Source organism: Peromyscus californicus, unplaced genomic scaffold, assembly GCF_007827085.1.
Source record: "Peromyscus californicus insignis strain IS unplaced genomic scaffold, ASM782708v3 Scaffold_12__1_contigs__length_115047231, whole genome shotgun sequence".
Taxonomy (NCBI): Eukaryota; Metazoa; Chordata; class Mammalia; order Rodentia; family Cricetidae; genus Peromyscus; species Peromyscus californicus.
The window spans coordinates 74324942-74339313 of NW_026294413.1; the positions used below are offsets into that span (position 1 = coordinate 74324942).

Here is a 14372-nt window from a genome sequence, read left to right on the forward strand (position 1 = left end):
TCAGTGTGTCCTCTCTAAAGTGGTTGCTACGGATCACATGTGACTGTTGAGTGTGTGGAACTCTCTCTCAGTTTGACTAAATGAATTAAATATTTTATTTTAAGTAAAACCAACCATAAGGGCTTACAGAATGGTTCAGTAGGCAAAGGAACTTGCAACCACATCTGATGACCCGAGTTGGATCCCTGGGACTCACAAGGCAAGTTGTCTTCTAACCTCTGAACACATGCTGTGGTACACAGAAACACACACACACACACACACACACACACACACACACACACACACACACGCACGCACGCACACGCACACGCACACGCACATGCACAACAAACAAATAAATGTAATAAAATGTTTTAATTAAATATCTACATCAAGCCAGCATCCTCTTCACTGAATAAAACTATGCTAGACTGAATTACTGTTTAGACCATACCTGTGCTGAAGCTGTTTTGTTCAAAAGGAACAGGTAGCCAGGTGGTAGTGGCCCATGCCTTTAATCCCAGCACTCAGAAGGCAGAGCCAGGCAGATCTCTGTGAGTTTAAGGCCAGCCTGTACTACAGAGTGAGTTCCAGGACAGCCAAGGCACAGAGAAACCTTGTCTCAAAACACCACCAACAACAAAATGAACAGGTAGTTTCTTCAAAGCTACCCTGAATACACTACTGAGGTCAAAATCTTGGTGAGAGCTTCTACTTTCAGAGACTGTCAATATCATATATAGTTGACAAGCAGTGTACCATTTTTATACTAATCAAAATATAGAAGTCACTCCAACAGCTATGAGTATGTTACAACAAGATTCTTGGATTGCATGGCCAGAAGTTCAAGGACAAATATCTTAGAAAAATCAATTTGAAATTCTTGTGATCAGATTCTTTTTCATGTGAAAGAAATTGTTAAAATCTGATGAGAAAATAAAACACCTGTGATCTCTTACATTTTAACATTTTTTTAATTCTAAAAACCCCTAAGGGCTGCCTACCATCTTGGCTCAGTTGGTAGAGCGCTTACCTAACATGCAGGAAAGGCCCTGGGGCTGATGCCCAGCATCATATAAAATGTCTGAAGCCAAGGCCTGTAATCTCAGCACTGGGGAAGCAGAGGCAAGAGAATCAGATACTCAAGGTTGTCCCAGGCGACATAGGCGTTCAAGATCAGTCTGAACTGCATGAGAATCTACATTTAAAAATTTTTTTTTTTAAATTTCCCCCAAAAGCTACAAAGAAGTGATGGGGAGAAGGTGCAAAGATACATACCACAGCAGCCCCACTAGGTACATTATCTTGAGTGGAGATGCGGATGCAAGCTCAGCAGCCCCACTAGATACATTTTGATGAGCGGAGGTGCGGATATGCACTGAGTGAGGCCACTCACGGTGGTTCACGTATGTAAGTGAGAAACCTCGAGAAGGAAGCATGCCCAAACCACAGCGTAATAGGTGTAAGGAGGCAAAAACAAAGCTATGAAGAATCTCAGTAAAAGAAAAATAACGTTTCAATCTGTAAGACAAAGTACATCCACAGAGATCCCTGACAGATAAAGTTAAACAGAATTATAGAAAAAAAAAGAATTTTAGTTCATAAATTTCAGTATTTTTTCATGTGCATCAGCTGCATGATTTACAAATAAAATTATATTAAGAAACATTACTCTCCATCAATAGACTATTGTGCTGTATTGTATTGTTGTATTGTAAGGAATTCGTAATGTCTTTTATACTGTGCCATTTGCATTGGGTGCTTTTCAGGCTATATTAATAATTTTATAAACATTTTTATTTTATTTTGTGATAGTGCTTGGATCAAACCTGAAGTCTCACACATGGTAGGTAAGCACTACACCAGAATTCTACTCCAAACCTCTAAGTTTAAAAGAAAAAAAATAGGCAAGTGCTGAAAATTATATATTTACATTTACATTGATTTTAATGTATTTAATTTACGATGAACATAATATACATTTAAATACATATACTCAAAGTGAACAAATTATAGTCTGCTTTGGTTTTCAGAGAAAGGGTGTGTGTGGGTGTGAGTGTTTAATCTGCTTATGGTAATGCAATAAACCGTGGAAGGATAAACCACAAAATTATTTTAATGGCTATCTATTAGAGGCGGGAAGGGATAAGCTGGAAGTGAGGAAAAGAAAAACTAGATTTCTTTGGCCAGGTGAAGTAGTGGGCAACTGTAGCTTGGCTCCTCGGGAGGCTGAGGCAAGAGGATTGCTTGAGCCCAGGAGTTGGAAGTCACTCTGGGCAACATAAAAGGATTCTGTCTCAAAGAAAGTAAAAATGATAAACATGGAGAGCTATCACTCTCATCCTTGTCAATCTTCCTCCCATAATTACCCCTGGCCCTGGCTGGCCAGAAACGTGGGACTGTCCGTCTTAAACCCAGGGCTGCCCCTGGCAAGCAGCAATGGTTGGCTGGCCTCTACTTCCTACAAGGAGAATCATTATGGGTTTTTAAGTATTATTCAGACTGCCCACGGTGGTCAAAGCCTGTAAATCCAGTTACTCAAGGGAGGTGGAATAGGGCTAAGGCAGAAGGATTACAAGTTTTGGGCCAGCCTGAGCTACATAACAAATTCCAGACAACTTGTCACCCTCAAAAGAAAATAAAAACAGGGATGGGCAAGTAGAAGAATGCTTACTCAGCACCCATGAGGTCCTGGGTTCAGGTTCCATTATTGTAAGAATAAACAAACAGCAAATATTCTCTCAGGCTTTCTTCAACAAAAACAAAGCAATGTAAGTTCTTTTTTCATCCTTTCTCACAAAATGCCGTATACTATACCCTTTTCACTACTCCCCATTTTGTTTTTCCTTAGGATGTATCTTAAAACCTTCTCGTGGTGAGGGTCTTTATGTCTCTGAGCAGTTGCGGCATGCTGTGCTGTATAGACGCACTGGGGCCGACATTCTTGCTGGTGAACGAGCTGTCCCTGGTAGCCCACTCTTAACCCTGCTGTAGAGCACCTCAAATGTGTTCCTTCTGAGCACAAATTAGAATGAGTTCCACAGTCAAGACTGAATCAAAGAGTAAATAGTACATCAATCTATCATTCTAGTGAGTTCTCCAAATTCCCTTTTAAAAGGTTATGCCATTTGGGGAGGCCAGAGAACTGGTTCAGCAATTAAGAGCACTTGTTGCTCTTCCAGAGGACCCAGATTTCATTCCCAGCATGCACACAGACCACAACCATCCATAACTCCGGTTCCAGGAGATTCTAGGGCCTCTTTTGGCACCCACAGGCACAAGGCACACACGGTACACAGACGTACATGAAGGCAAAATGTTCAAACACACAACATAACAATAAATAAGTCTTTTTAAAAAAGAAAACGTTGCCGGGCGGTGGTGGCACACGCCTTTAATCCCAGCACTCGGGAGGCAGAGGCAGGCGGATCTCTGTGAGTTCGAGGCCAGCCTGGGCTACCAAGTGAGTCCCAGGAAAGGCGCAAAGCTACACAGAGAAACCCTGTCTCGGAAAAAAAAAAAAAGGAAAAAAAAAAAAAGAAAACGTTATGCCATTTTGAAGTCCTACCAGACTTATATGAGAGTACCTGTCTCTCTTTGTGTAATAGACAGCATCTCTAATACCTCTCATTGTCACCGATGTTGCTTTGAGAAAAGGTCTCATGTAGTTGAGGTTCTGACTCTTTTTAAGTAGCTAAAAATGATCTTGATCTCCTGATCCTCCTGCCTCTACCTCCCAATATTCTGGGCTTACAGGTATGCACCACCAAGCCTGGCTGCTAAGAACTCTAAATTTCTATTTCTGACATCTAACATTCCACTTTTAACTTTGCTGTTGAAGTTTGGAACACACAGCTACATCATAAATACATAGCCAGATTCATTTCGTGCAACTGAGCACAGCTAGGTCAAACAAATGGGACGTTGTCAGTACCTCAGAAGCCTTCGCCCATCACTCGCCATCACTCGAGCTCCCTTCCAAGGTTGTCAGCATTTCAATTTGTACTAGAACACATGAGTTTTCATGGTATTCAGGCTAGTCTTATGTCAACTTGACACAAGCGAGAGTTGTCTGAAAGGAGGGACCTCAGCTGAGAAAAGGCCTCTGTGAGACCCAGCTGTAAGGCAACGGGTGATCAGCGGGGGATGGTTCAATCCACTTTGAGTGGGGCCATCCCTGGGCTGGTGGTCCTGAGTTCTATAAGAAAGCAGGTGGCACAAGCCATGATGAACAAGCCAGGAAGCAGCACCCTCCAGGGCCTCTGCATCAGCTCCTGCCTCCAGGTTCCTCCTCTGTTTGAGTTCCTGTCCTGACTCCCTTCAGTGATGAAGAGTGATGTGGAAGTGTAAGCCAAATAAAAACCCTTTCCTCCCCAACTTGCTTTTAGTCATGGTGTTTCATCTCAACAATAGAAACCATAACTAAGACACAGAGTTTTGTTTTTTGGGGTTTGTTTTTGTTTTAGGCAGAGGTTGGTTTTATTGTTGTTGTGGTTTTTTGTTTTGTTTTTGTTTGTTTGTTTGGCTTTTGGTTTTTTTGGTGTTTCAAGACAGGGTTTCTCTGTGTAGCCATGGCTGTCCTAGAACTTGCTCTGTAGATCAGGCTGGCCTCAAACTCACAGAGATCTACCTGCCTCTGCCTCCTGAGTGTTGGTGTGTGCCACCACAACTTGGGGCTTTTTTTTTTGTTTTTTTTTTTTTTTTAGATTTATTTTACTTTGTGTGTTTGAGTACTTTGCCTGCATGTGTGTCTACACCACATGCATGCACGTCTACACCACATGCATGCCTGGTGCCTAAGAAAATAGTGAACCTCCACGTGGGTGCTGGGAATTGAACCCAGGTCCCTTTCAAGAACAAGTGCTTTTAGCCACTGGATCAACTCTCTAGCTCAAGACACATGGGTTTTATTTTGTATAGCTAGAACCACAGCACTGGAAAAGAAAGAAAACATAAATACATGGGAAGGTATATGTGGAAGCTGATGATCTGGAGACCAGTTGATGGAAAGTTTCCAAACCAGGTACCTTTGGAGCATCTGCCATACCCCCTGGTGGGGGGAATGATGTCTGTGTCCAGTAGCTTGAAGACCACCTGTGTGAGTTCAGAGTATCCATGTAGGATCATCCTCTGAATCTAACTTTTAAAAATCTCTTCCTAAAAACATCCAAAAAGAAATTAAACACTATGCTGGGTTATAAAATGAAGAAGAAATCGTAAATATTTGTGTATTTTCAGGGCTGAGGCTGTGGTTTAATGATACAGTGTTTGCCTAGAAGATACAAAGCCCTAATGTTCAATCTTCAGCCTCAGTCAAAATAATAAATAAATATTTACATTTTGCATTATAGACACACAATTAATTCTAAATGTATTGCTATATAAAATTAAGAGACTATTTATTCTCTTAGAGATTTTGAAGTTTTTTAATGAAATACAGGATCATATCCAAATAATTATAAGGCAAAACTCTTTGTGAAAGGTTCCATAGGGGCAGTGTCTCAGGACTCAGATTTTGTTGCGGTAACGTTATTGTCTATTAGTCATGGGACACCTGCTCAGCGTGAGAGAAACCTCTAGGTCAAGCCCCATTGCTGCCACAAAAATAAATAAGTGAATATAAAAGTGATGATTTTTTTTTAAGGTAAGTACGTTTGTGTTATCTTTAAAGAGGGAAACTAGTTGGTCAATATAGCGTAAACATTGAAGGTTAGCTCTCAAAGCCTCGGGTAGAAAGATACTAGGACCGTACAATTGTGAAAGCCCGCAGTGCTGAAAGTTACACTAAAAGTATTGATTAGGAGCACAGAACACAGGAAGAGGGAAATGGAGAGCGGCCCCTGGACAGATTTTAAACCCAGGACACGCCCAAGAGCATGCTGCTCTGTGTAGATGAAGCCTGAAGCCACTTCCTTCAATGCAACAGTTCTAATGCGGGCGACCACTCCTGGGGAAACCTCAGACCTGGGCACAGACTTGCATGAAGGTAACCCACAACATTTAGTAAGAAGCACGAAAACTTACAAAAATTAATCAATTAATTAATTAGATCTTGACAGGCAGGGAAGTGATGACACAAAATTCAACACGTGAAATTTTTTTTTTTTACTTAATCATTACAAAAGACTTAAAATGAACCATATTTAATTCATAATAGTGCTTATTCTGGGGGCTGGAGAGATGGCTCTTCCAGAGAACCCAGGTTTGATTCCCAGCAGCCACGGGGTGACTCACAATCACCAGTAGCTCTGTTCTAGGGGATCCAGTACCTTCTTCTGGCCTCCTTGGGCACCAGGCAAGCAAGTGTGGCACAGACATTCGTATCCATATGCATAAAATAAAAAATTTAAATGAATTTAAAAAAAAGAGTGCTCGCTCCTCAAGCGCGAGGACCTGAGCTCCACTCCTTAGCACCCGTGAGTTTAAAAAAAAATGCCAGTCAGGGCGGTGGCATCCCACGTCTTCAATCCCAGCACTCAGGAGGCAGAGGCAGGAGGATCTCTGTGAGTTCCAGGACAGCCAGGACTGCTACACAGAGAAACCTGTTTTGGGGGGGAAGGAGGGTCACAGAGAAATATGCCTGGACCATCTACCATAAGGGATATGTTATCTTAATCACTAGGGATCTAGGAAGGAGCAAAATGAAGTCTTTGCCTTCATAGCCCTTAGATGTGCACACCCAGCATCAGACAGAAGGGAGGTGTCGATGCGTGAGTATTAAGACGGTTGTGGTGGCTCACACCTACAGTCCCAGCTCTTAGGAGGCTGAGGCGAGAGGATCAGGAGTTCAAGGCCAGCCTGAGGTGTGTAAGATCTTGTCTCCAAAAAAAGGGGGGAAAAAGTATTTTTAATGACTTTCACGAACACATGAAAAGTTATAATTTCCCTGAAGATTGCTTCCCTGAAGGAGGAAATGGACCATGGATATAGGCCAAGGGAATGTTTATCTGTAACTTCACTTTTCTTGGGGAAAATATAAGGCAACTGCATCCTCATGTGGACAGTGGTCGGTTCCAGGGGTGAGGCTTTCCTATCCACCACATCAATGTGTGTGCCTTATCAACTCCCCCAAACCAAAGAACTTGTGAAGGGAGTTGAGGATTTCGAGAACTGAAAGTACAATATCTATTCTTTTCTAGAGAAAAGTCCTGGGGGAGCTGGGTTTCCCGTGGGGTTCAAATGGTGTCTCTCCAACTGAAATGTGAGCAGAGGAAGCGAGGGAGAAAAGGAAAGAGGAACCAAGTCGACAGGGATTACCACAGGCCTTGAACTTCTCAGGAAAGCAGAAGGCAAGATGATCTTCTGAGGGCTTGACGAAAGGGAGACCGAGCAGTGAGTTTCAGCAACAGGGAAAAGGTTTTTAATAACCAATGTAGGAAACTCATTAGTGAGTCTCCAAGAGATTAATAAAAGGATTAGGGAGCAGGCTGGGAGTCAGGTGGCCTGAGTGAGGTTGGTGTCGTGTCTTTCTCCAGAAAGACTTGGGAGGGTGGAGGAAGGAATAAAGTGAGGGAGAAGGGAAAGGAGAGAGGAGGGAAAGGGAGGGAGGAGAGGAAGGGAGGGAAGGAGAGAGGGGAAAGAAGGAGGAAGGGAGAGAGGGGAGGAAGGAAGGGAGGGAGAGAGGGCAAGGAAGGAGGGAGAGAGAGAGGAGAGGGAGGGACTGAGGGATGGAGGGAGGGAGAGAGGGAGGGAGAGAGGGTGGGGAGGTCGATAATGGTAAACTTGATGGACACTAGAAAATGAAAAAATTGGACGGTATACCAGAGCTATAATCAAAGCCTTCTTTAAAGGTCCTAACCAGATGGCAAGCTGGATAGGGAGTGGGAGGGGACAGTAGGAAGAGCTTTGACTCTCTTGGATCAAGAGCTATCAACAGCATGATGCACAAACCAACTCTTCTATCTCTAGGACACAGGCAGAATCCCTCATTGATCTTGACATCCTTTATTTACAATCTTAGACATGGACTCAAAATTCTACTCAGTTCAGTACTCCAGGAGTTGGTGCCAGCAGATGAGAGCAGACACACGTGAGACCTATGTGACATCTGTACGGGTCAGCTTCTGGGGGGACGGGGGCACAGCCCATGATGCCAGCAAAGAGTAAAACCAGAAGAAATTGAAAGTGGAGGTAAAAGAGGGTAAGACTGGAGTCAGAAAGCAGAGTTTCACACACTGAAAGTCTTCTGTGATGACATTGGCTCTGGTAGACACCGTTACAGATGCTGAATGGCTAATGTCTTAAGTAATTATTACCGAAACTCTCTGTTTCTTTGGGGATTGTTGTTGTGAATCGGGATCTTGCTGTGTATCTCAGGCTGGCCTGGAACTTGCTGTGTAGCCCTCCCGGCTCGCTTGAACTCCTAATCCTCCCGCCCAGCCTCCCCATGACAGAATTAACGCGTGGGCCACTATGTCAACCTACATTTTCTTCTAGGACGTCTTCTCATACTGTCCCTGGAACAAGAGCATCTTGAATAAACTAACTCACGCAAGTGACATGCTGTCGCTGAGTACATTTACACTTTTGCTATAGAGCCCTTTACAAGCCAAGAGTTCAGTAATGTTTTGTTTCCACAGTGTGGATTTTATCCTCTGCCTCTATCTCCAAGCACTCTCCGTAGTTTTTCCCCAAGCTGTTTCAGGGTTTTAGGTCTTACGCTGATGTCTTTGACCCGCTTGGGGTTGATCTTTGGCAGTGAGTGAGAGCTAAAGATCTAGTATGTGTAGATCCTTCTTGTATGTGTAGCTGCGAACCTTCTCCGGTGCTGTTTGTTACGGAGGCTGTCTCTTCTCCAATGAGCGTTTTGATGCTTTTGGCAAAACTCGGGAGACGTAGCCACACAGGATCGCCTCTAGCTTTCCTGCTCTCTTCTGTTGCTCCGCGTGTCTGTTTTTGTTACCATGGCTCCGGGGTACAGCTTGAATTCGGGTTCTGATGCTTCTGCATTACTCCTTTTGCTCATTACTCTTGTTTTTGACCATGCACAGTTTTTTTTATTGTGCTTTGAAATAGGTTTTGAGGTGGCTTTCTCTGTAAAGAATGATGTTGGTATTTTGACGGGAATCACATCACGTCTGTAGGTTGCTTTTGATGGGACAGCCATTTTCACAGTGCCATTCTTGCAACCTGGGAAGTCTTTCCATGCTCTCACAGTTTTCATCCTAGAGGTAGTGTGTTTCCTTAGTGAGGTTCATTCCAAAGCATGTGATTGTTTATTTGTTTGTTTGTTTGTTTGTTTGTTTTAAGATTTATTTTATTTCTGTGTATGTGTGTATTGGGGTGGGATGTGCATGTGAGTATAGGTGCCTAAGAAGGCCAGAAGAGAACATAGGCTCCCTGGATCAGGACTCATAGGCGTTGTGAGCCACCCAATGGGTGCTGAGAACCAAACCTGGGTCCTCTGCAAGAGCAGTATAAGCTCCTAACCACTGAGCCATCCCTGCAGACCCTGCCAGTCTGTATTTAAGAGACTTTTAAGTGGGGCTGGAGAGATGGCTCAGAGGTTAAGAACACTGACTGCTCTTCCAAAGGTTCTGAGTTCAATTCCCAGCAACCACATGGTGGCTCACAACCATCTGTGATGAGATCTGGTGCCCTCTTCTGGTCTGCAGGGATACATGGAGACAGAACACTGTATATATAATAAATAAATTTAAAAAAAAAAGAGAGAGAGACTTTTAAGTGGAAAGGTTCCCCTGTTTCTTCCTCAACATGCTTGTTATTGGCAGAGAGGAAGGCTACAGAGTGTTGCATGTTAATTTTCTCTTTGGTTATATTTTCATTGACCAAAATAGGGGACTTCTATGTTGATGGTTTTCCTAAAAAGCATGGAATGAGCCAGGCGGTGGTGGCGCATACCTTTAATCTCAGCACTGGGGAGGCAGAGGCAGGCGGATCTCTGTGAGTTTGAGGCCAGCCTGGTCTACAGAGTGAATTTCAGGACAAGCTCCAAAAGCTACACAGAAAAACCCTGTCTCAAAAAAACAAAAACAAACAGACAAACAAACAAACAAAGAGCATGGAATGCTTTGAAGTTGCTTCTAATATAAACTACATGGAAACTGCTTCTGGTTCTTCTGGTACCTGATTTACAGAGAATATTTGGGGTATTCAGTTGCCCAAATTTTAAACCATAAACATTCTATTATGAATTGTGGACACAAATAGTTGGTAATACTATCTTAATATTAGCACAAGAACGGGTGTGGTGGGTGTGGTGGGTGTGGTGGGTGTGGTGGGTGTGGTGGGTGTGGTGGGTGTGGTGGCACAAGGCCAGCCTGGCCACGTAGTGAGTTCCAAGAAAGTCAGAGCTACATAGTAAGACCTTGTCTCAAAAATAAATAAATAAATACCCACCCCCCCCTCAAAAACAAACAAACAAATAAACAACAACAAAACAGAGCACGTGCTTTTCTAGAAGAGCCAAGTTGATTCCCAGCACCCACATCAGATGGCTCACAACCATGATAACTGAAGCCCTTAGGAATCCTACCCCCGCTTCTGGCTTCCACCGGAGCCTGCACACACATACACGTAAAAATAAACTTAACAACAAAAAACCATGGCAACTTGAAATGTCTAACTATGTTATGAAAACTCAACAGTAATCACAGACATTGTTTAGAACGTCAACAGTATTTCCAGGGAAAGGAGGGCTTTCTTCCTGGAGTTGCTCAAAATGGTCTGGTCTAATGATGACCCAGGCAGACTCTCATAGATTTTCCTCTCTTCAATGACAGCGCTCCAGTGCTTGAGTGTAGAGGGGGACCTGTGCATTGCCCACCTTGGGTCCACCTCCGCTTTCCTTATAAGCCTATCTTTCTATTTCCTCCTGCACCTCGGGTCTGTAGCTTTCAGGAGTCACTCCACCCGACTCCAGCACATTCCTCCCTTTTGTTCCAATGACGCATCTTCTCGGTAGATTGAAATTTTAAATTTTATTTATTATTATTTATTAATTATCCCCCCCCCCCCCCCGAAAGCACCAACTACTTGATGAGAACTAGACCTGCAGATAAATACTGATCTGTATTTAGCATGGATTTGTGCACAAGTTTAAAAAGGATAATGCCTTTTAAAAATAAGAATGAAAAAGACTAAACAGAAAAATGGAGCCATGGTCCCAGCAAATGTGTGTGTGTGTGCGTGTGCTTGTATTTGACAATGATAGAAGTCAATTTATAGCATTCTATTTCCTTATGGAAACACAAAGTAAGACTCCTTCATGAGAGAGACTTTTTCCCTCATCCCTTCTTTCTAGAAAGTAAACATCATGGATATTTTCACACATTTATCAGAAAGCTGTACCCAAACAGTACGCAGGGTTATACTATGCCGGAGTCTGTTTTCATTTGATGCTTTTGTGTTTTATTTTTAATGTAAAATTAATTCTGCCACAGCATCTGAATGGTTTTTTTTTTTTTCCTTTACAATCAATTAGCTTTTGCTAGGAAAATCTTTTCCTGTTTAATATAGAATAATGATTTTTTTTCATCTGTCAAGGGGGCTATTAATAAATGGTACCAGTGGGGTTAGAACACTCTCTGGTGTTTGCTTTAGGGGAACAGGGGGATTGTCGGAAATCCTAGCCAAACTGAACCATAATTAGAGAGAAAATGTTAGCAATTAGAACTATACATTAGGCTTTAATTTACGACGGTGGAAAAGTCAAGGGTGGAATTTCCGTTCCATTTTTAGGTGCAGCCAGATGGATTGCTCATTATAGGCTAATTTCCGCCAACCCTCTGGGTTTCTCAGGGTAACAGCATGGCTGAGAGCACCTCGCAGCCCAGTGGCTGTGACTTCATCTTATCTCTTGTGGGAGTGGAGCACTGGGTAGGATGTCGAGCAGCCATCAGTTCCCTGCCTCAGCACTGACACTGGGAATCCCTTTTATGTGCTGAATTCTAGGTCAAGAGAGCAGTCTGGAAACACAAGTGTCTTAATGCAATTTGCTTTTCTGGTTTCATCGACAAATGTTGCACTGGTGTTGTTCAACACCTCTCACCTTAAAGAGGTTTTCTTGTTGGTATTTCTACTCTTCTTTTTTCCAAGAAACCAAAATGAGCACTTTAAGCTGTTGTTTTATATTTTTTAAAGAAGATCTTCTCAAATCAAAATAATATAGCTGCCATCTAACGGCAGTAAAAAGGCTCCTGTGTCTACTAAATGACGGATTTTAAAATATGAGTTATACCTTATGATTTATCGTATTTACTTCACAATCAAACGTGATCTCTCTCTTAAGTGTCCTGACCAATTTTCCTTTTATAAAATGAACTTGGGGCCAAAATGTTAATTACTACTTAAAATAAACGTATTTATTTCAGGATGAACAAGGTTTTCATATGTAAAACTTCCGGTTACTTTAAATTATAGTGAGTTAAAAACCTGTCATTGTCTGCCGGGCGGTGGTGGCGGCGCACGCCTTTAATCCCAGCACTCGGGAGGCAGAGGCAGGCGGATCTTTGTGAGTTCGAGGCCAGCTTGGTCTACAGAGCGAGATCCAGGAAAGGTGCAAAGCTACACAGAAAAACCCTGTCTCAAAAAACAAAAAAACAAAAACAAAAAACCTGCCATTGTCTCCTTCTCATGTGAAAACACAATTGCTGCTACCATTAGTTCCTACTTTATTTTATAATTTTTTTTTGTGATCTGCTGCATGCTGGCAAGCATACTGCCACTTAGTTATATCTCCAGCCGTCTCTTTCTCTTTTCCCCTTTTTATTTGGAGACAGATTGTCTCTAAGTTCTCTAGACTAGCCTCAGAACTCACCTTCCAGCCCAGGGAGAACTTGGGCTTTCAATTTCTCCATCTCTGCCCGAGGAAAGCTTGAGCCTGCAGTCCTGGGCCACCAGCCGGGCCTAGCACACGTTACGTCTCATTGCAGGAAAGAAATGTAATATATATATGTATATTTGACATAGGGTCCACTCCGCTTACAGAAATGCCCTGTGTAAGAAGAATCATACAACTTGCTTCGACAGCAAGTGTGCTAAAATTAGAACTACATAGGTAAAATTAACATGGCCCCTGCTTATGAATGACATGCAAATTGAGCAAATGTTCCATGTTATTATCAATTTTGTTTATTTATTTTACTGCTTTGGGCTCTCTGTGTTCGTGTGTGTGTGCGTGTGTGTGTGTGTGTGTGTGTGTGTGTGTGAAGACAGGGTCTCATGCAGCCTATTTTGGCCCAAATTAATTATGCAGCCAAAGCTCCTCATTATGCTTCTATCCCCCACGTGCTAGAATTATAGATGTGTGCCGCCATCTATAGCATTCTATACAAAAGAGAAGGAGGAGGGAGCTTTTGTCCTGACTTATTTCACCTATCGGTCAGAAAGGTTCATCTATGTTGTCAGGCTTGCCTTCCTTTTCTATTCAAGTGATCTTGATTTTAAACACATTGAACATATTTTATAAACTGTACCTCCACATCTAAGTTTTGTTTGGGTTCTACTACTGCAGTTGTAGCTGTGTATGACACCCCCAAAGCTGATAAGATGGGCTGGTTTGTTTAACTACTTGAGTCCACCACAGGCAGTTTAGACAATAGACAGGTCTAGGAAAATGTCTAGTCTTTCCATGAAAGATCCAGTTAGAAAGAAGGCATGCAAAAATAACTAGAGTCCTGACATGGAAAGAAAAACACTTAATCGTATACTTGTGTTGAATTTTTGTTGTTGTTTTGGGTTTTGTTGTTTACTCAAGACAGTTTCTCTGTGTAGCCCTGGCTGTCCTGGATTGCTCTTTGCAGACCAGGCTGGTCTTTCTCAGGATCAGAGATGTGGGCCACTACATCCAGCCAGCAGATGCTCGTAACCACTGAGCCATCTCTTCAGGCCTAGTCATTATTTTTAGTTCTCATAAATATTGTATCCTGCTGTGGAACAATCTTTGTACACTGTAACTATGTGTTTCTCTCGTTATTAATAAATAGCTGCTTGGCCAATAGCTAGACAGGCTTTTCAGGGCAGAGAGAATGCTGGGAAGAAAGAGGGTGGAGTCTGGGGAGTTGCCAACAGACTCAGGGAGAAGCAAGATGAACGTGCTGTGTTGAAAGAAGGTACAGTCACATGGTAGAGGGTAGATAAGAAATATGGATTAATTTAAAATGAAAGAGTTAGCTAATAACAAGCCTGAGCTATTGGCGGAGCATGTATAATTATTATTAAGTCACTGTGTGGTTATTTGGGAGTGGCTGCCGAGACACAGAGACACATAGTCATCCTCTATGCAGGATGACTCTGAAAGCAGTCAGATACACTGTCCCTGGTGCACATGTGCTCCCTACACAAGTTTAATTTGACAACTCGTAATCGTGAACCATTGATTTTGCTTGGGGTGTGGTTCACCTCATTTCAGTGATTTTATGTATTTTTGT

General features: G+C 42.6%; 1 non-coding gene across 1 annotated transcript; it reads left to right on the plus strand.

Moving 5' to 3' along the window:
- Positions 1-12960: 12960 nt before the first annotated feature.
- LOC128108148 (U6 spliceosomal RNA) lies at positions 12961-13063 on the plus strand. Its single transcript, XR_008217353.1, has one exon. It is a non-coding gene; the product is annotated as a U6 spliceosomal RNA (small nuclear RNA).
- The last annotated feature ends 1309 nt before the right edge of the window (positions 13064-14372 follow it).